Source organism: Phoxinus phoxinus (genome assembly GCF_949152265.1).
Source record: "Phoxinus phoxinus genome assembly, chromosome: 6".
Lineage (NCBI taxonomy): Eukaryota > Metazoa > Chordata > Actinopteri > Cypriniformes > Leuciscidae > Phoxinus > Phoxinus phoxinus.
In genome coordinates, this window is record NC_136881.1 from 27,480,135 (window position 1) to 27,503,914 (window position 23,780).

Genomic DNA, 23,780 nt, shown 5'->3' on the forward strand with positions numbered 1-23,780 from the left:
TCTTCGCAAACGTGACCATATTACACCAATCTCACTGGCTGCCGGTTCGTTTTAGAATTGATTTTAAAATCCTCTTATTTGTTTATAATATCTTGAACAAACTGGCTCCCCCCTATCTCTCTGAGCATTTAGTGCAACACAATCCTTCCAGAGGTCTTATATCAGGGACACGGCGGCTTGTAGCTATTTCACGGTTCAGACTAAAACAAAGATGTCATCGTGCCTTTGCGATTGCGGGTCCTAAACTATGTAGATAGATCTGCATCTTCGTTACACATTTTCAAGTCACTGCTGAAAAAATGTCTTTCATTTTATTTTATTCACTTGCTTTTAATAATCAGAAATTTGTGTCATGTATTTTTAGGATTGTTGTCTGTTTTTTTATTCTCTCTTCTCCCTGTTTTATGTGTGTTTGTTTTATGATAATGGTGCTATATAAATAAACGGTATTAAAAAAAAAGGTCAAACTGCTTTTTAAGCAGAAAAACAAATCTGAACAAACAAAACTGATTTGATCATTTCTGGTGAACATTTTTAATGTTGTGTTGTTTTAACATTTTCTGTGCTGTATATTCAAACTGACACAATTTCAAGTCAGATAAGCACACACACACACACACACACACACACACACACACACACACACACACACACACACACACACACACACACACACACACACACACACACGAAAGCCAATGTCATAGAAATCGTTACTATGCCACCATTTTCTTATTGTAAATCTTAACTAAATAAAATGCATTTATGTATTCAATATTGTCAATTCTTTCCTCTGTGAACCTAATTAAAAATGATGGGAAGCAGACAGGTGTCTCACACAGGATATCATCAATTGAGCTCATAATTTGCACACTAGTTGATCAGGAAGCAAAGACTACCTTAATCCACCAATATGATGAAATCAAAGTGCAACAGGATGGACAGGAGTCTCAAATGAAGCACTTGCTTTCAGTGCTTTGAATTTTAATATGCACATGATCTTAGCAGGAGCGCACAGGCTAGAATAAATTCATTTTCATCCTACCCAAAAGGTTCACTAGATGGAGCAAAGACACCTCTTAAAAAGCACAGTGGATTAGCACCAACAGCGAACGGCTTGCTTTCAAGGTATCTTTCAGTGTGCTGTGATTTTGAAATGTTTATTCTTCAGCGTGTTGTCTTTTGTATCTTGTGAAAGTTCAAAGACACACAGGGGGTAGAAATACACATGTCCTCAAATGCTCAATAGACCTATTTTGAAGTGCATTTTTGATGTTCAAAAAGGCATATCACTTGGATTGTGAAAACTGTCAAAAAAGCAGGGGGTAACATGGACCCTTTCAAATTGAACGTTGGCTCCTAGAGACACTTTCAGAGAAATCACCGGACGGAAATAATTCGAAATATTGTGCGGGCCTTTTGATTGATGTTGACTTTTTGACATGTGTTTGTCCCTCATCATGCAAACATTGATAAGTAAAAATGCATAAATGAATCATATACAAATATTTTTAAGTATTCTCATGAAGGGACACAATTTCTGCTCTGTGCAATTAGATCAAGACAAGCTCTTCTTTTTAATGTCCTGCCAGCTCATCTTAACTCATATCTGATGTGTCGCCGATTGGCTCAAACATCAAACACACTGATAGATTATCAAGAGTGGCTACACTTACTTCTGTGATTTGTTTTATATAGGGTTCCTTTTCACTTTCTGAGCGTTCACATTTAGATTCTTATATAAAATAGATGGCCCATCTGGTCAAACCTGCAGAACTTAAATATACCTGTCAAGTGATTGAAAGTTTGTTCATTGTCTGCTGCTGAAGACGTACAATTCTCAAAGGCTTTAATTAAAGTGTATGGCAGTGTGAAACTGTGTGTGTGTGAGCGCTCAAAACGACTGCAGCGAACCAAGGGTCTTGCTCTGGGAGCCCGTGAGTGACTTTCATCATGTCTACTCGTAGTGCTATTGATGATGGAGGAGACAGTGAGTGTGTGAGAGAGAGAGAGAGAGAAAGAGAGAGACGGAGATATGTCATTCACTATATGAGATATGGAGATATGATTTTATAACACTGACAAATTATTATTAAAAAAATAAAAATAAAAATTTGACCATAAACTGTTGCCCAAGGAACTGTATTATTATTGTTATACAAATATTTTAACTAGATATGCTCTTAAATAATGTATTTTTATATGTCTCCAATTGTATATATTTAATATTTTTAACACCAATAAACTCCTAACTTACTTTAAATAACTGAATCATTACTATACTATATTAATATATATTTTATTATAAAAATGTAATTGACATCAATCATATTTTGTAATGTTTTGTTACCTAGGCTATATAAAAAAATAATATATATATATATATATATATATATAAAGCAGAACATTACAAATTAACACAATATAATGGTGCATGAGGAATTTTATAGCAAACATGCCACTTGCAAACAACTACAGTAGAACATAACTTAAATGTACTTTTTTAGTTAGAATTTTCTGAAATGCCTTTAAAGGAGGCAACTCTGACACCAAGTGGCAAAGATGTCAAACTACATTATGTTTGAGAGACAGACACTGCATTATTTTCTTATGCTTTTCCATGTTCTGTTGCAGTTGTGGGTAACATTGTCTGTTTATTAATTATTAGTTTAAAAAGTGCAGACAGGGATTTTTTTTTTTCATGCAATATTCATGTAAAAATTAGAATATTGTGCAAAAGTTCATTTATTTCAGTAATTCAACTTAAAAGGTGAAACTAAATTATTATATAGACTTATTACATGCAAAGTGAGATATTTCAATGATTGATTGATAGATGATTATGGCTTACAACTTATGAAAACCCCAAATTCAAAATTAGAATGTGAAAAGGTTTGCATAGCTGCACTGTAAGCCATAATCATCAACATTATAACAAATAAAGGCTTGACATATCTCACTTTGCATGTAATGAGTCTATACAATATATTAGTTTCACCTTTTAAGTTGAATTACTGAAATAAATGAACTTTTGCACGATATTCTGATTTTTCGAGTTGCACCTGTAATTTGAGATTATAGACTGTTAGATATTATAAATTGGAAGATGGCTCTTCAAATGTTTTTTTGTAAACTACGCAGATGCAAGTATGCAGGGCTCGAAACATCCAGGCAAACCGCCAAATACAAAAACAGACTTGAACTTTTCCATAAAGGTTAAGATGTTCACATGCTTTTCTGTTTTTGTAATTTAGTTTGATTTCAGGAAAATGGAAATGTAGAGGTTATCGTGCCCTCTTTTCCAGAACTTCTTCATTCCTTACATAAGAATGTCGTACACAATATATTTGTATATAATGCATTAATAATACACAAATTTCCACCAGCCGGTTGTGATCCTATTGTACAAATGTTTTACTTTAGATTCATTATTTGAAACAAGCTTGTTTACAAATTGATGCAAAAATAGTTTCAGTGGTAAACTATTATTATTATTTTTATAATGTGTATGTAAGTGCCCCATTTAAACTGATTGTATCACTGACTGCATTTACATTGAAATGCAGTCAAATAGAATTCAGTAATATAAATCACACATATGTTGTGTGGTGAGTTCCAAGAATGAATGAACTGCTTTAAGGTTAATATATATATATATATATATATATATATATATATATATATATATATATATATATATATATATATATATATATATATATAATATATGATCAATAGGTTATGACAACAAAATAAGTTAAGCAATTAAGATTCAAACATTTTTAAGTCAGTTTAATGTAATTTAATTAATACGTTTAAATGACTTACACATCCAAGTTGATTGTACTTTAAGGCAGCACCTTTTTAAGTGTTCTTGACACACACACACACACACACACACACACACGTGCAATTTGTTTATGCTTTAAATAGCAGTTCACAAAGTGTCTGCTTGTTCTATATATTAAATTCAGCGTTATATGAAATGTTTTTCATAAACATCCATATATCCACATATTTTTTGTTAATAACTAAAGATTTAAAATGTTTATTTTTTTAATAGAAGAAAAAAAAATAGATTTTAATGCCCACTTTATTGACAGTGCATCAGTGCCAGTTACACACTGATTCATTTCGTTCTCAAGCTCCATAAAGAGCTTTGCCAGAGAACGTAAGCAGTAAAGTTTTACATAGTGTATCTTTTAGAGCCACTATACACTCCAATAAACAGATCTCTGCTTCTAAATGCCAAATGTTATGTTCAATTAGAACATTAAACCACTTAAAACCATCACAGAGATTTTACAGCGCTAATGCAATTTTGAAGTCATCAATAATGGATAGCAGGCAGATAATATAAAACACCTTTTCTTTAAGCTCCATTCGAAAATGTTGGATTCTAAGAACGCACGTTATATTATCGGTGGAATAAAACTCTGCTCTTCCATTGAAACAGACAACATGAGCCGCTTGATTTGAGTGAATTGATATTCAGGTGGGACTCAGTCTCGGACACTCTTGAATGAGCAGCGAGAGTATTTGTAAACAAGGCTCGATGGACATTTATGGTAATGTTAGTAGCGATTTTGTGGCATAATACGTGATTGCTTTGGGCCCGACTAGCCCTTTGAGACTGCATTTGTAATGACAGACAGTACTTGAAAAATCTAAACATTAACAATATTTACATATCATCCAAAATGTATTACTATAATAAGTCTGCCACACAAATGGGTCACGTGTGAATGTTGTATCAAGAGGAGCAAATTAAGCAGACAAGCTAGTGATTCGCTTTTGTCTTGTATCAACATTTGTATTATTATTTCAATGCCTTTAAAAATCTTCCAGTCACTGTGGATAATTCAGACACATTTCATTAGGCTGGATAAGTGATTATAAATCAGATGAATCAAATTGATTTCAGTCTAGTGCAACAAGCATTTTATATGAAATTTGTGTTTTGAAAGAATATATCTTCACTGTGATCTTATGCTTATTTATTCTAAAGTCGCTTAGCTCAAGGATGACTTTATTTTACCAAATATGCACAGTATTATTGTGAAATATTATGACAATATACAATTTCATATATTTTAAAATGTAATTTAGTGTCACATGATCATTTAGAAATCATATGATGTGCTGATTTGCCGCTTAAGAAACATTTATTATAATTATCAATGTTGAAACACACTCATCTTGATATTGTAAATAGTTGTGCTGCTTAATATTTTTGAGGAAACAGTGATATATATTTCAGTATTCTTTGATGAATAGAGATTTCAAAAGAACAGCATTTCTTTGATATATAAATCTATTAATCAATTTAATGCATATATGATGCAGCATATGACACAAACTTTTAAACAGTAGTGTATATTGTCAAAGTGTATTATATTTCGCTGTGGTGTCAATCTTTTGGTAAGCAGAACAAAAGCCCTCCTCAGGTTAATAAAAACCATACATGTGGCTTTTCATCATCCGCTTCTCAGAAGTCACAGACAGAAGCGATGGTTCTGCCTTGCTCCGTTTTGACTGTTTTCTTTTGTAACTCAGTCACCCGGTGGAGCTCTCCCGGGACCCGTTCTTGGCTCCAGAGCATTGCCCCTCGGCTTCGCTCGGGTCAGAGGGGCCACTGTTTTCCTTGGAAGTCTTTTGTGGGATTCTGCATCCATGCTGGGATTTCAGCCTCGTGGAAAACAACTCCAACCCTGTACACTTCATATAGATATTGTATGTCTCCAATTACCGAGTTGATTTGCCCAAAGTCATCCCACACACACACAAATATATATGCATGAGCAGCTAAGGGTAGACAGCCATTTTAACAAGAACCTTTAGGCCACCATGGAGGGAACTTCTAACTAGAACAGAAAGGACCCCCAACTTGTGTTTGCACCGGGCGCTCCCAAGTGCTTTAGCCTCTACAAGAACTCCGTCTTCTGATGAAGGACTTTTTGATGTTTTCTTTCTCATGTCTTTGTTATAATAATGTGTGGGGTGGAGGTGGGGGGGTGATTAGTTTGTTGACCAGTGATCTCTAGGGGGACTTGGTATTGGTTGTTCGAATGGACAGACTGGGTTCAGACATCAACAACCGAAAGGAGACATTTTGTTTATTTCTGGCCAATATATTTTTAAGTCAAATAATTAAATAATAACAACAATAATAAAACGTAATAAAAATGTTTTGTGCAACATATGCTCATTGGAAAAACATGCCTTATTGCAAAACGTACCTATAGGCCTACAATTTACTGCCGTGTCCAACTGAAACGTACACTTATGGCAGTAAAACACCTTTATTCAACAACTTTATTCCTTTTTACACAATTTTGATTACAGGTGCATATTGTTGATTAATAAAGGCTTATTTTTTGCAAAATACTATGTTATTAATTCAAATACCCTGGCCTAGGACATGCTTTTTACACTAATACATTTTGATATTTGCATAATATAACCAGTTGCATGTCTTTTCTGAGATAGTAAACTTGGTCGGTATAGCTCACACTGCACTTATCAATGTTGAGAGCTCGGGTCCCATGAAATACAAGTACGGTTAAGTGTAGCTGTTGCGTTATTTAAAAAACGCAATAGAGATTTAACCTTTTAGCGCCACTCACTGAAAATTTGCCGTGAAACATACAACTACTGTATAGAAAAAAAAAAGTTATCAGATTCATGTTCATCTGTCTCGGCTAAAACTAAAAGCACTTTCAGCTGCACTTTCTTTCACAAAATGTGAAAGAAGGAAGCAATGTAATATCTTTTTGCAGTAATGTCGTCACAGGCACATTTTCCCAGTGAACCTGGGTTGGTTTTATTAAATAAGCCCATTTTAATTGGTGTTTATTTTCTTGTATCTGTACATTGCAGACAATCATAATTTAATATAATACAATCACTATCATAACAATTGAGAATTATGTTATGCTTGTGTTTCAGTCAGAATATCGGTTCATGTGAAAAAAAAAAACAGTGCTCGTAAAAACCTCCACCCCACTGTGAAGAAATCCCAGGGCTCATTTAATGTGACAGGTTCCCATGCTCAGTCCAGCACGGCGTATAGCGAGAGATGACGATGGTGCCCCATTGAACAATACACACAGGAAGTGAAGCTTTACCGTTTCATCACACGGGCAGAAATGAAGAGAGAGACTTATTGTTCCAATTTAACATAAATCTAATACGGACGAGAATCTCCGGACGGGCAGACGCGCACACACTTGATCCAATTTCCCTTTCTGCCTAAAAGAAGCACAGACACACATTCAGCATCTATTATCAGCAATAGCACTGCACATTTCAACAGCTCTGACATCGACCTTTATTTATTTTACAAACAGACTCCTGTCAGTCCAGCGTGCCTTGTATATGGTCACTTATCACCACAGCTTTCAGAAAAAGGGTCATGCGCTAGAAAAAGCATCACTGCTATGTGTGATCCCTTTAGCCTGACTCTGTCCAGCCCTCGCTGAATTGGCTGTTGGGACGAGGGCCAAAGTAAACAGCAAATGCTATATTGCAGCAGAGAGGCACGTAGACTGATTTGGATCTAAATGTTAAGGGAGTGTGAAGTCCGTATCAGCGTAGATGAACATTTGGAATGGCTGCGGTGAGAGACTGAGCAGCGGCCAACAGTTAAGGCCATCCAGAGGTCAACATCGGAGCTCTGATAGCGTAACGGCGCCCGTTACTCATGTCTGTATCCGAGAGAACACGCTCAGACAACCTGCCACAACTGTGTAAATACATTTATTCGTGTTAGCCAGACAGCTGTGATATAGCCTACGGAAGAAACTGGGATTTTGTGATTGATTCAAAGAGTTTTGGAAAAGAGGGAATCAGTGAGAGCAGTTCAAAATAACACATGACTCGCTTTTGTAACGTACTGTAGCTCTTCTTGGTTTTTCACAGTAAAAATCAGATAGCAATAAAACGGCTTATAAAAAGTCGATCTCATTAAAAGTCTGGATTATTTATTTATTTATTTTCCATTTTTAACATTTAAATATCACTCAAAGGTTTGGATTAAATAAGTCAAAAAACTGTAATATTGTAAAATATAGTTACAATTTTAATATACAACGGGGCTAAAGGCACACCTTAAGAAATATTTGCTTTTCACTACTCCCGTAGATTGAAGAAAAAAAAAAAATATATGTTTGTATTGAACTTTGATGGAACAACATTTTGCATAAATAAAAGTATTAATTTCTTTAAAAAAAAAAAAATTCTTACTGAATGAATGAATATATGAATGAATGAATATTTTCACTGTTGGTCTCCGGCCGGTTGACCCCGTAAATGGCTTTTCTTAAAGTCCTCACACAGTTGTTTTGAGGTTTGAGGTCAAAACACCACTTTCAAAGTCTGAATATTCATAATACGTGATAAGCACAGTTACAAAAGAAAGACTAATTCTGCATATGCACGCAAACACATGTAACAGAAATCAAATGAGTTCCAGACATTAAACAACAAAGACAGCATTCATAAAATTTGTTTTCCTTGGAGGAAATACCAGCTACTTATTTTTTTGCTTTGTTTGACAATCATCATTTTAATCTCAGAAGCTAAAGAACCAAAATCAACCAATTTTCACAATCACTGACTAGTTTGTGCTTCTTTTTTTTCTCTCCCAGAACGTGTGAAAGAAAGTTCTCTGAAAAAAAATATATTTTGGAGGATAATTAACAAAAAGAACAAGCGATTCATTTTAGGCGATTGACTATCCTTCCTTCAGAAACTTAATGATTAATGCTGAAAGTAATGGTGAGCAACATCTGGATTCAATTGAGCTCTTATGGGCTAAAGTCCTCACATGTCTGAAGCGTTCTGTGGTTTGAAGTTTACGGGATGCAGCTCACAATATTCAGGAAAAAAGAATAGCTTGAGATTTTCTCCAATGAGTGTTTTGCATTACTGATCACAGAACATTTCTCTTGCATCTCCCATCTGCAGAAAATTAAGAAAGGAAGAAAAAAAAAACACACTGATTTTTCAAATGGTCTCAGTCTCAGACTGTCCACAGAATTGAGCAAACCGTGTTCTGTTTAGTCAAAAGTTTGGCTATGGGAGACTTTCAGCTCGAGTAAGATTATTTGTCATTTTAGCAGACACTTTCTTATCCACAGCAACTCACAGCACTTACAGAGACAATCCCATAAGAGTAACATGGGGTTAAGTGCCTTGTTTGACAGCACAATGCTTGACTCATGAATCTTCCAGGTTTTAAACTCACATAGATTTACTAAAAACCACATCTGATGTTTGAACAAATATTTCTGTGAACAAATACACTCGGAAAAATAAGATGTACTCTAGTTGTCTCTTTTTTTTCCCTGTATGACTTAATATGTTTCAAGCTACTTTTCCATTAGCGCATGCAGGCACTGTGAAGAACCATAACATGAAGAAACAATAACAACATTTCTGAACAGTAAGCCTAAACAAATTAATTTAAAGGGAAACTGAAAATTCCAGCTTGTGCAAAACGTGCTTTAATAAACTTGTGCTCATGTACCTCTCCTATTCAGCACAAATCCAAATGTGTGTACTTTTTTCAGATGATGTAAAAACACTATACATAACTAACGTCAACAAAACTGAATAAATACGGTAAAGATGTATTGCTCATCATGAGTTTATCTTAATGTATTAACTATAACATATAGCCTAGTTTATTTATTGTAAAGTAACAACCCGATCTCACTGGAAAACATATTTTTTTGCAATTTCGTTTGAATTCGTAAGATTTGATTCATACAAAAATTTAAGATTTTCAAACGAATCTTATTATGAAGGACCAAGTGGTGGACCGCCCCCACTAAACCAACACGTCACTGGGGTTCAAAATGAGATGAGTACAAATTAGCCATCAATTCAGCAAAACATAAAATGGTTACAAATTGCCATGAGATTGTGTTGAAAGTACTCTACAAACTGAATCAGAACCTTCAGAGCTTGAAACACAAAAGTCCCAAGCTGAGCACCTGTTTATCAGTAAAATCCAATGCTTTCTCACGACCAATTCGTACAAGTGATTCAAAGGTGGCTAATTTAGACAAATTAGTACGAGTGAAGTCGTACGTATTCGTATGATTTGTCTTAACCCACGTGATGGGTAGGTTTAAGGGCAGGGTCAGGACAGGGGTAGGTCATTCGTACGAATTTGCCAACTCGTAAAATATGAACGATTTAGCAATTTTTTTTACAAATGCGTACGAGTGAGGGCGTATGAATTGGTATGAATTAGCCACCTTGTAAAATTCGTACGAATTGCCATGAGATTGGGTAGATGGGATTTTTACCAAAAGTAAAATCTTTGCGATCATTGCATGATGGACTTCAATCATCACGGAAGTTCAATAAATGAAATATCACCATGAGTTAAATACCACCATCATTCATATAATATTTGAAATATGTTCTATTGCATTTCCAATGCATTTTGACGTGAATTTGAGGAATATAGAATATCATGCGAGATAAGAGCACTGCTTGCCTATTCTTTAGTTTTTGTCTGAATGCTAAAATGGCAAAGAAATTTAGATGAATCACAATTAAAAAATGTAAATAATTTGACAGCTGCAGTATTTTTATATTGTGATTGCATGTGCAGACAGATGATTTACCAGCACTTCATTTCAGCAATCCCCCAGGGACAGGCCCCTTAGTCACGTTGCCCATGAAAAAGAACAAATAAATTGCGAGATCCGCTTTTCTCACGCTTTTCTTCAACACTGAAGCTGCAACAAACTGTGTTTCAAATTCATACTTTGATACTTTCGCAATAAATCACTAAATGTTGCAGCTGATCATCCTTGTCTGATGACTTCTTGAGGACTTTCTGTTGTAAACAGCTACAGGAAATGATGACTGTAGTAAGATGCATGACGTTTTCGTTGAGGTCAGTTCCAGGACGGCATGTTTGTGTATGTTTTGTGTGTGTGCAAGAGAAAAGAAAAGAGAAAGAACCACAGGAATTTGAAGTTTGAGAGACATCTGGGCACCATTCATGAATATGTTTGTGCAGTTATGGGCATAATATTAATTATGTCCATCATGAACCGCAAACAAAGCATTTTGTTTCACAATGCATTTGACTACATCTTAACTTGAAAGCTCTATACTGTTAGATTGGCCACAAATAGATGCTTTATAGCCTCTTTATAGAATGTATAATAATATTACAACAACAACACATCATAAGAAGCAATATCAATGCTTCTTATGCACTTTACTCTTTGTTGTCTCAAATCAAACTGAAAGTTATATCAGCAAACCCTTTAAGCGCCCAACCATGAACAGGACCACACCCATTTCTATGAACACAACAGACAATGTGTAAAACACAACAACAGCCACCCATCCATTTTTCCCTCTCTTAACATAGAACAAGTTGCAGGGTTGCCAACTCTCAAGCATCTGGCCATCTCAAATCCATCTCAATCCGTTAATTTTCTGTTGATGACTAGACCACAGCGTATTAATGACAGGAGAGGAGTTTAAGGCCCACAGCTGTAACATCTGCCTACAACGTTCTGCAGTATTCTCTGATCGTTGATTCGCTGAAAACCTTGCCCCTGATACGCCAGTTGCGTGTGAAAAGTTCAGAGAGAGTTCAGAGCATAGGTTCGGAGTTGTAGCCCACTGATGCGCGTTTGAAAGTTTGGATGACAATCAAGGTAAGCAGATAATAAAATAACGTGCCTTGTCACAGACAGTTACACAGACTAACCCTAACTTGCCTAATCAGTCTGTGTGCCGAGAGTACAGACTTCAACTATAGTTGCAAACGTTGTCTGACGTGCGTTATGTGGGCTAGCTAATTGCTCAATACAAATAGGCTCATGGTACAAATTACGTTTTGTTAAATGAGCTTGCTGAAATATTTCAAAAGAAATTATGAAAGGTTGCCCAGATTGTGTTGAGCCTGCCACACTCAAATGCGGATGCTGAGCGAACCTTTTCAGTTATTGGCCTAAACAAGACTGACACCAGGAACAGACTGTCACTTGATGGCACCCTGTTATCAATCATGACAATGAAAATGAGCCGCCTTGAACCCTGCTTCAGATACCAGCTCCTGCAGACGTAGTGAAGCAGGCCAAAACTGCCACTGTGGCATCCAACAGGCCTAATTTGTGGTTTTCTGGGGAGGTGGAGTAACTATTATGTATCCCTTTTGTTTTGAGATTTCTTATTGTTTTGATGTTGTTGTTTTACATGTTTGTTATTTAATCATCTCTATATTTTTTTATAGTGCAATCAATAAATTAATTGTACATTTTGAAAAAGCGTTTCCATTCTATTAGTTGTTTTTGTGTGTGCATAAATCAGGGTTTATACTAAGTAAACAAGGACCGACGTTTTTAGGGTTACCAAAAATGTTCTCCACGCACGCACTGAAATTTTACTGAGTCTCACTCCAGCCAAAGTCCCGAAGTTGGCAACCCTGAGAACAAGTTGGGTGTTGCCATCACTTTAACTTCTGTAACGCATTTGATCGTAAAGTCCAGTGGAGCCTGTCTGATATGTGAACGCCTGTTTGGGTGATTTTGGTCATTATAGAGAGATAAAGGAAGAGATAGTGATGGTACTGTGTATAGTCATTACACTGATCAAACAAAGTGGCACTGAGAGCAGCATGTCCCAGGACAAACTGGCATTAATTTGGTTCTGATGCATTTGATTGTGCAGGTTAACAATTCAGTGGATATAGTTATTGTAAACATTATATACCTTTTTATATATAACAGCAGATGCACATCAAAACAAATTTATATATATATATATATATATATATATATATATATATATATATATATATATATATATATATATATATATATATATATATATGTATATATATATATATATATATACATACACATTTGTTTTGATGTGCATCTGCTGTCACATGATCCTTCTTTTAGACCGGCATCTGCAGATTAGTACCCTGGGATATGTGCTTGGAAAGGGTTATGAAGAGTCTCTGACATGCCATTGTTGGGGTCAGAGATTATTCCATTGCTAGAGGCTAACTGCTAATCACTGATTGCATTTGCATATACTTTCAAAATTAGAGGTAATTTTAAAAACTAGTGAGTAGTCAAAGGATATTGCAATCATGCACCCATAATGCACTGCGACAAGCTTAAAAAACTAAACATCGAGATGGATGACGGGGTGAGAAAAAAGAGACAAACTTATATTTAATAAATTGCTGAAAACTATTATTTATTAATAATAATAGTTCAGTTTGATTAAATAGTTATTTGTCCAATTAATATGAACTTAACTATATATATATACACACACACACACACACTTTACACAATGTGTAATATACACATTTATATTATTACTATATTATATTATTAAATTAATTGTATTTCAATTGATACTTTTAACAAAAAGGCATTAATTTGATCAAAAGCGATGACAGTATACAGACTTTTACATTGTTTCAAATAAATGCTGTTCATTTGAACTTTCTATTCATTCAAGAATCCTAAAAAAATATCATAAATTTTCTATCTCTAGGTCACGTCCCAAGACCCTTAATTCTGTTATTAAGCCTCACCGCAACTAGATTCAGATGAATTGGCAAATTACAGACCCATTTAGAATCTTCGAATTGATGTCTAATATATAAAAAAATATATTTTTTTTATAGTGCTCCTTCTTGCAAAAAGAAAAGTATATCTATGTTCTTATTGTGTTTTTTTTTTTTAGGTAGACAATTTTAAGATCTGTCCAGGGACAGCATTTTGGCTAATTCTGGTGCATTTGCAGCAATGTTAATTAATGTACACTGTCCCTGTCAAATAAATAAATAAATAAATAAATGAACATTTTTATTTAAGATTGAGGCCCCATATAGACCTTATGTAGCCCCGCCCCTTTTCAGCGCTGCGCTCATTGTCTTTTGTCTTCCGGTCTGTATTTTCACAGTGATCTTACGCATTTATGAATGAATGGCTCGTTTTAAAATCTTCCCGGTCTACTGACATTTGTTAAGACATCTGCTTTAAACATTACAATCCTTATGATAACTTTCGTTAACTTTCCATTAAGTAAATCCACTCCAAAAGCGAATTACTCATGGACAGCAATGCCATAGAGATTTACAGAGCGACCGCAAAAACATAAGTTCAAAGACAATATTCTAAAGATGGCGGCACCCTTGTTTCACTGGCGCATAAGGTCTATAGCACAGAGAAGGGGCTCATTAAAATTACAAATGACTTACTTCTAACTTCTGACCAAGGCTGTATCTCAATACTAGTTTTACTTGATCTTAGTGCTGCGTAGACATTATAGATCATGCCATACTCTTAGACTGATTGCAGAATTACACTGGTATTCAGTGACAGGCATTAGTGGTGGTTTAGGTTGTATCTGATCATTGCTATTTTAATTATTTAAATGGGGAATTATCCAAGTTAATGTCAGTATATTTAGTACATGGAGTTATGGAGTGCCACAAGGGACTGTTTTAGGCCCACTGCTATTTTTTATATACATGCTGCCCCTTGGTAATATTATTAGAAAACATGGAATTAGTTTCCACTGTTATGCTGATGATATTCAGTTATACATTTAATCACAACCAGATACAAATTCTAAATTATCCAAGTTGACAGAGTGTGTTAATTGTATACCATATTGGATGACCAATAATTTTCTTTTAATATATTTGAAAAAAAAACATTAAAACACAGCAGCAGGTTTATTAAACTGCTGCCCCTTTAAGACCGAACGCACGGACCCCATTTTAACATGGCTACGTTCACTTGAGATAATCGACTTTGTTTATTAGGATACTCGCCAAGATGGGCGTTTTTACATAATTTTTTCTCTTATCAGCTTGCGCACCACAGCTATCTGTTACTACACACACTGCCTGGTAGGCCTATCGGTTGTTGATATCGGAGCTTTTTTACAAGTGCGAGTACATGAGCTCAGTATCGAATCATCCCTATTCTTAATCATTTAAGTACTTTCCAAGTATCTCTTCAGAAATATGGCTGTTTATTTTTAAGGGTTTTCCAGGACCTAAATTTCAAAAAGTCAAATTCAAGTACTTCAAGCTTGTACGAACCCTGCCTTTCCTCGCAGGTCAAAATGACCCGAAGCCCTAAAATTATACTTAATTTTATTTTTGTCCAGAAAGCTTTTTTTTTTTCCATTTTGATAATATTTTCTTCTATTTGTTAATGCAATTTTTTTTTGTTATTTTTATTTTATTTACATTTAACAAGTTTAATTCTAATACACTTACTTGTATGAGTAGTAATACAGCACTTGCGGGTAGGCTAGTTCGGTAGAATGAAATGTCCTTATTCCTTTATATCCCAGAGGCTCGGGGGACTCGTGTGTGTGGCGCTGATACCACGCGCCCTGCTTCATACCACAGTCATGATAAAAACATAAATGTATTCACTCATCCATAAACATTATTAGATCCATCGGCTTGACGACAAGTTCCATAATTCCGCAGGCAATTTTGCGTCATCAACATACGCCTTTGTTATTGTCTAGGTTAGCGACCCTTAGCGGCGGAATTTTTTTTATAAAATGGGATTTTATTTTTCAGTGATAAGACTGCTTTGAAAAACAAAAAACTAAAAAATGACCCCAAACTTTTGAACACTTTAAACACTGATGTTTAAAAGTTACAGATTTAACATATTTATATGTCATCTTCCTCCACTGGAATATTTTTCAGAGTTCATTAATCTGACATTTAGTTTGAAATGGGGTCACATGGTTTAGTTAAAAGAACACAATCCAGATCTGTACTCGTAAAATGATGTGCATTCTTTGCGATGAAGCCTTTATTGGGTTGTACTTTCTTCTGGTACCATCATTGGCTGAGGAACGCAGGGAACTTGCCAACTGACGAATCATTGCCCAGAGCTGTGGTACATCAGGCAGAGAAACAGAAGTAAAGCAGGGCCAATGTTGATTAACTCACATAAATGTTCTGCGCCCATTTAAAAAAGGCTGAAGGGTAGCTAAAGTCATTGAGAATGCTTTCATAACAGCCCTCTAATGACTTTGTGGTAATCGTCCATGTGGTGAACGTCAAAACTTAACGCTATACGCTGTTTGCAATCAAGAGAAAGGGAACACGACGCACACACAGAGAGACATAGAAAGAGTGGGAGAACATCGGGAGTGAAGTATACTTTTGTTTTCGCATGAGAATGAGCTCTGAGGTTCATGTGTAATAGGAGAGAGGGGGAATTGTGAAGAATAAGAGAGGCTGTAGTTGTTTAGAGGGTTGGCCCCATCATTGACTGATTATGCTCATTTGCCACTTATTTGGAACTGCAGCTAAAGTATGTTTGGGGTGTTACTGATTTCTAAGCACCTGCAAGAAGTCATGTCCTGAACAGTTTATACAAGATGTATTCATAAATCATAATAAAAAAAAATATGATAATGCAAATTAAATAATTTTACATACATGAAAGCACTGTGAACATACACTTTTTTATTCAAAAGTTTGTGGCCAGTAAGTTGTTTCTTCTTTTTATATATTTTCTAGAAGAAGTCTTAGCTTATTGATAAAAAATACAGAGAAAACAGTAATATCGTAAAATATTAGTACAATTTAAAATAACTGTTTTCTATTGTAATATATTTTAAAATGTAATTTATTCCCGTGTTGGCAAAGTTGCATGTTCAACATCATTACTCCAGTCATCAGTGTCACATGATCCTTTAGAAAACATTCTAATATTATTGTTTGGTGCAATTTTTTTTTTATAATAATAATAATAATAATATAATAATATATATATATATATATATATATATATATATATTATTTTAATTAATTTTGAAAATGATTGTGCTGCTTACAGTTTTTTTCAATCGCTAACAAGCGCTTACCCATACTTCAGATATTTTTTCTAAACTCTTAACACAGACTCACACCTACAAAACACAATTGGCCAAATGGTTAATTTTCTTCTCAAAAACACATTTTGTTAAATATATACTAACTCTTCATTTCAAAATAGAACACATCTTTCTCTGCACACACTAACTTTACCAAAACACTGGAAATCTGACTCAAAATGAAATTATTCTGTCAAAGAATAACACTTGATTTCTTTTCACAAGATACATGCAGTCAATCAAAGTACACCAGGTTTCAGAATACTGGCTATTCTTGACATTACAAAAACTGCATAGACTTTTATGTTTCAGTTTTACAGGTATTTGCATGCAAACCATGCAATCCACCGTTTTTACACTAAATGTCTTGGTTGGGAACTGTATGTCCACATGTACAGTAATGTTCTCATTCAAAAGCATTCCAGTAAAAAGCAAATCAGTTTTTTTCCTTTTACTCTTTACTACAGGAGGTACAGTAGAAACACGGTATGATAGAACAGAAATGACAGCTTTAGCGTAGGTTCTGCCAGGAAGACTCAATCAGCGTGCCACGTATTACTTCTCTTCTAACCAATCATGTGCTAACACTCACAGTATAAAAGATCGGTACTTACATTCGTCTGAGTTCGCAGATGCTGACGCTGCCAAGTACCTCCATCCTCCCCAACCACCACCAAGATGGTACCTTCCCCTTCGTCCTCCCCACCACCACCAGGATGGTCCCTTCCTTAACCTCCAGGGGGGGTCGGCTGCGCCCCTGCCTTCGTCTTCAGGCAGGATATGCAGATTCCGCTACCCTCGCATTGCTCTCTAAGGACGGGGCCTACGCCAAAGAACTTTATAAATTCATGCTTGCTGGGCTGTTAATAAATATACGCTGTTATATCAATTTATCTCCCGAGTCTTTCTGGTAGAAAAAATGTTTTACAGTATTGCTTACAGTGAACAAAATATCCATGAAACACATAAGAGCATTCTGAACAAAAAAAAAAAACCACAACAAAAAGCACAAAATTACTGTATCTAATCTCTGCGATCTTCAGGGTTAGGCCACATGTTTTCATCAACATCACATCTGATATTATCCAAGGCAATGCACCTGGGATAAAACCACTTGGTATGTTGGATCCACCCTTGGCAATCATGAACTGTGATGTCCCTGCACCAGCATCCATGGCTTCAAGGAGGGACATCTGGTCATGTGGTTGATGGTCATAAACCGTCCACCTCCATGCAGAAAATAACTCCTCTCTGGGGTTGAGGAAAGGTGAATAGGGTGGAAGGAAGAGACTTACCAGTCTTGGGTGGACTTCAAACCATTTTGTTATTGCTTGCGAATGATGGAAAGCCACATTGTCCCAGGTAATTACAAAGGTCCTCATGTTTTCACCCTCCTGATCCTGCTCTGGACCCAGGCGCTGGTGGAGATCATTGAGAAAGGCAAGGATGCGCTCGGTATAATAGGGTCCACTGGCTCACTGCACCTCTCACTGCATCTCTCACTGCATCTCTCACTGCATCTCTCACTGGGCCCCTTGCTCTTCTCACTGGGCCCCTTGCTCTTACTCTTCCTCTTCCAGACATTACAGTGTTTGTCTTTTTCTCTTTCTGTTTCTGTTACGACCCTCCTATGGCTCATACCCGTCTAGGGCTTTTAAGAGGGGAACACATGTAACCATCTCAGACACACATCAACATGTAACACTGAGTGAGGTGAGAAACACGAGAGACAACTGAATAAAGTGAATAGGAGTTTAATAAATATAATGATGAGTAGCCTAAATATTCCAAAACAGAAACCAAACCACAAAGGAAGGAAGGGGAAAATGGATTGTGCCAAACAAACGAAAATAATATAAGCATAAAGGTTATCTGAAACATTTAACTTCTAATACTAAAATAAAAAGAAAAGATCAAAGAAAAAGTCTTCAACGTCCGTGACGTCGTAACTAAACTACACTAACTAATAAACATAAATACAGTGGGTGGCACAAATCCCTAACTAGTGTTTTTATACAGACAAGTTTAACTACGTGTGTACCATGTATGTCACGTGACAATCTTACCTATACCCTTCTCCTTTGTAGACCGCAACGTTCACAAATGAGAAGGTTTTGGGCACAGCCAAAACAAGGAACGATAAACATACATGTGAACAACGTAACGAAAATAAAACACAAACAGTTTCTCCAACAAAATGTCTCAAACCAAAAGCTCTCTCAAAATCCAGCCTCTTTTAAGATAAAGGTTCTCAAATGCTCTAAAAGGCTTTCAATCGCAAAGCTAAGACAAAGTTCACGTCGCAAAACAAAGGCTCTCTCAATACAAAGTTCTCTAACACACTGGCAGCAGCATGGTTCTTAAATATCCGCTTCACCAGGTGTCACTCATCATGCTAATGAAGATCCCGCCTTCCAAGGCGCGGCCACTCATCTTGTGAGTTTAGACTGACAAGCCAGATAGCCAATCAGCAACAACCTAAGAAAATGAAAGTAAGAGAAACAAACAGGACGGGAAAAAACATAATACAACACACACACCATACTATAAACGTCCTTACGGACGTAACAGTTTCCAAAAACATCACTCCTCACAGTCCTTCTTTTACTGTATAAGTGTCAATGATGTAATAGAAAAAAATAACCCCTGCCACTCTAAGCCAGTCTAAGCCAGACTGGAATCAGCTGTGGTTGGCCCAATTTACCCAACATAAATAAGCTCTGTGTCAATTATTCAATTGTTTGTTTGTTATCAGCTAAGATATATTGTTTTTGAATTGATCATTGCAGAAGCAGAGGTTTTTATACTGTATCTAAGGTTTGGAATATTGTTTTTGCTATTGTGGGATGTTGTGTGTTAACATTCGTAAATACTACAAAAACAATCCATAGTTTTGTTGGGAGGTATAGCTTGTCTGTTAAGAAAATGTAAGCATTATGGAAATGTGTTCACTGACTGCATATTGTTTGAAAACGACATGAAATGTGTGAATGGTATGGCCACAAAAGACCGATGCTGTGCTAATTGTGTTTAGAGTTTTGAAAATGTGACAACTGGCTGGACAAACGCTTGTTAGCGACTGAAAAAAACTGTAATACTTTTGTAGAAACCCCAGGATTATTTGATTAGAAAGTTCAAAAGAACAACATTTGTTTGAAATACACATCTAATAAAATGTATTAAGGAGGTCTTAAAATAAATAAATAAATAAATAAATAATCTTATTGAACCCAAACTTTTTAATGGTATAGCGTACACTCTAAAAACTAATTCAGAGGACCTTTAGTCATTACTTAAATATACATATTGTTGTGAGATAAAAAATCAAGTTCAGAGATACAGTTAGACTTTTTACTTGTAATTGTTATTTTATTGAGCTTGGATGACACACAAATTATGCCTATTGATTCAATATACTATCATGACTTGTCAGAGTTTAACATTTTCAGTCAATCAAAAATAATTTAATTTTAAGTTCTGCTAATGTAAAATACAATTTGATGACGTGTAAACGGCCCACAGTTTCCGCGCGCATGCATGTTCAATGCCAGACGACGAGTGGGACCACACAGTTGAAACTAAATCTGGTGAATGGTTAGTAATTTTATGTTTAATTACACATTTGCATTCGCTCAGGATTCTGTTGGTGATAGCCTACTGTATAGTAACCGAATACCGAAATCTCGAAGTCCTTATTCTGAAATTTGAGTTGAGTGTTGATAGGCTATATGTAACTGCGTTCACATCACCGGACGCGAATAGCGCGTCAAATTCGCGCCTGCCGCGTCTAATTTGACGCTTGAACATTTTGAATGCATTCGCGCGTCCAAAGCGAAATGGACGCGTATAAAAAGCAAGCGTTTGGAGCGAAATTGACGCGAGTCCGAGGCGAAATCCGCTTCTTCTGGGAGAGGCAAGTGCTGCGGGAAATTTAAAAATACTACTGTTATTGTGTCACGAAATGTAGTTTTAAGAGTTGTTCAGTCGAGAATGTAGTTGTTTAAAGCTCAAATCTGTGGTTTATTAATAAAGATAGCGCCTATTTAAAACATTTGATCGGACGTTTTCGGGTTGTGTGAGACCCAGGGGATCACCGGGTGCTCGAGCCCATGTAAGCCGCCTGGAACAGCCTTTACCTCGGCTGGTCCTCCTGACGTCTGCCGCTGGTAAACGACTCGAGAAATGTTTAAATTCACAATATATAGCTTCTGTTCTATTATATGAAAAATATAATTTAAAGGACATTAATGACTCGTTATAACGTATGTCAAACGACTTCTTTAATTATGTTAATATTATTATATATTAATATTATAGTTCATTTAAATGTTTTGAAAGGGAAAAATATTAAAAGATGAATGTTACATGTATGTTTAAAAGAGAAATATATTACAATTTAAAAATGGTGCTAAAAAGATAAATAGTGATTGGAAAGCTGTTTAAAAATATACATAATTCCTTATAAAAGTCAGTCATTTTATTTGTGTTATTTAAAATTAGGGCTGGTCCGAATACCATTTTTGAGCTTCGAAGCTTCGGTAGGAAAAAACTTCTTCACCTAACTTAAAACATTATGTTGGATCAACTTAATTACTTGCATTCATGTTGAAAATTATTAAGTTCATGTTACTTAGAAATGTGTTTTATTGTGGACTAAAAGGTAATTCACCATACTCAAAACATCGCTTTGAATTAATGTAATTATGCCAGCAGTCTTAACTTAAAAATTCTAGTGGAAAACGTTAACATATTTTTTTTTGTTGACCCAATGTTTTATTTTTTAGAGTGTACTCCCTCAACAACACAAAATAACTACATGGTACAAAAACCACCAGGTTCTAATAGTTTCATCAATTCCTTTTTATAATATTTACAAATATCTGACATTGATACAAAAGCCCGTCTTTATAGACCACATGGATGCAATTATTGACTTAAAACTAAAACTTCCCCTTGAGTGATTCTGCTGATCACTCAGGTTTGGCCAGCTGTGTTGATATTGTATCTCACATGCTATTTCTATAATTGTTTGCAGATGCTTTGAGTCGACCTGCTCTCGGTGAGGTGATGCTTAAGGAGCACATAGAATGCTTAGTAGATTTTAAGGGTGGTTGAACTTTTTTGTTCAGAGCTTAGCACTGAGACGGGAAAATGTGCTGTTGAAATGTTGTTCAGGTTCAGTGGCTAATATTCAGCAAGTAGACATTTATTTGTAGTCTCCTTCAGGCTTCCAAGAAATCATAAAAAGACAAGTTTTGGTTCCAACACAAAAGAAGGGGAGCCCTGAAACCCCAAACCAACAGTTTTTAAACTGTGTGTCCTGTGTTGTCCAATTCACTAATAAATGGTTCTTATGAGTCAGTTCTGTTAATAAATCACTCAAAATGAAATGTAGGCCAGTTAAGTTAAGACTGCATCTTACAAATTTGTCTGACCAAATGGCAGTTAGTTAGGGCTAATCAGTCTTAGGCTACTTTTCAGATTCAAATTAGGCCAATCAACCTTTTTATGTAACTGACTTAACTGACGAGTCTTGAAGAAAAAAATGAGATGACTAACTTGTAAAACTATAAGCAGTTTATGCAATCGGTCCATGAGTTATCCATTTCAATCAGTCTGTATGTTTAACTGAATTGATTAATAAATTTGGGTCAATTTGCAATGCTAATAACCATTGAAATGCGTCATTACAGTCTGTAAATATCTCTTAACAACATAATGCAATTCGACTTCCTGTTAATTAAGTATCTGGTAAGAATATATTTTAACAATGCATTAAATCACATTTAAATCACGACAAGAAAGTCACAGTGTGTCATAAAACAGAAGAGCAACATTTAGTTTTATGTGAAAATCGCTCAATGAACTACATCTCTCGTCTCGCACTATACGTCACCGTTGCTCGTATGTGTGCAGTCTGGTACAAAACACTCAGGCATCACGGCGTAACGTTACGATTATAACTTATATAGAGAAAATGACAGACGTTAGCTTCAGTAAAGTTAGCTTCATTCCTTGATTCATGTGCGCCTTTTGGGTTTGTAGTCTTTGTAATTACGTATTTTCACAGTCTTATACCTCAACAGTTTTACATCAAACTGCGACTTTCTTGACTTTAAAATGTATATTTCAAATTGACAAGCGTCATATGTGTAATTCAGGGCACAATTCAAACGAGATCAAAATATTTGTTGTCTCTCGCCATTGACTACCATACAATATTTTTCCGAAATAAGGTCCCATGGTGGTCAACCGGAAGGGGAGGGACTTAGGCTCTCTATAGAGTGCCGAAGTTATGACATCACTTTGTAGGCCAACCCGGAAGTTAGCGGCGCATGGGTTCCCTCGATCGAAAAGATATGCATTTTCCCCATAGACTATTGGAAAATCGCCAAAAATAAGATCTGTGTTCAACAAAGAGTTGTGACCCTTGCACGTTTTGTCTATCAAGATAATCTTTACAAGTTAATCCAAAATGTATACATTTTGAAGCCTAAATAAAGCCGTCAGATATAAAATGCTAACGGTAGGCTATAAACGGACTACAGCACACCACTCTGACCATGGTCGCGGATCAACGTCATCATCAAGCTTCCTCAAACTTCATTTAAAAAACACGCTCGCTCATTATGATCTGCGCTGTGTATGAACACTATGGTATGAACACTTATCCACTTTTTCATGAGAAATATTGCCCATTCGTTTTTTCCAAAAATGTTAGAAACTAATTTTGTTTATGCGTGCCTCTCTGAGAGATTTTTTTATCTTTTGTTAATGTTTTATTTATTCGTTTATTATTTTGTTAGTTTATATAAACCTTAATATTCTTTTCTTTGTGATTAAGATTATTATGCCTG

General features: G+C 35.6%; 1 protein-coding gene across 5 annotated transcripts in view; it reads right to left on the reverse strand.

Annotated features, from left to right (window-relative positions):
• LOC307000311 (uncharacterized protein) overlaps positions 1–23,780 on the reverse strand; it is a 95,013-nt gene that overhangs the window by 45,977 nt on the left and 25,256 nt on the right. For 3 of the 5 annotated variants that reach the window (XM_079615788.1, XM_079615787.1, XM_079615789.1), the window contains exon 1: positions 15,296–15,460. The exons of the other annotated variants lie outside the window; for them this stretch is intronic. The gene's annotated coding sequence lies outside the window, so the exon portion shown is untranslated. Of the gene's footprint in view, positions 1–15,295; positions 15,461–23,780 lie in introns of those variants that run through there. 5 annotated transcript variants of the gene reach the window in all.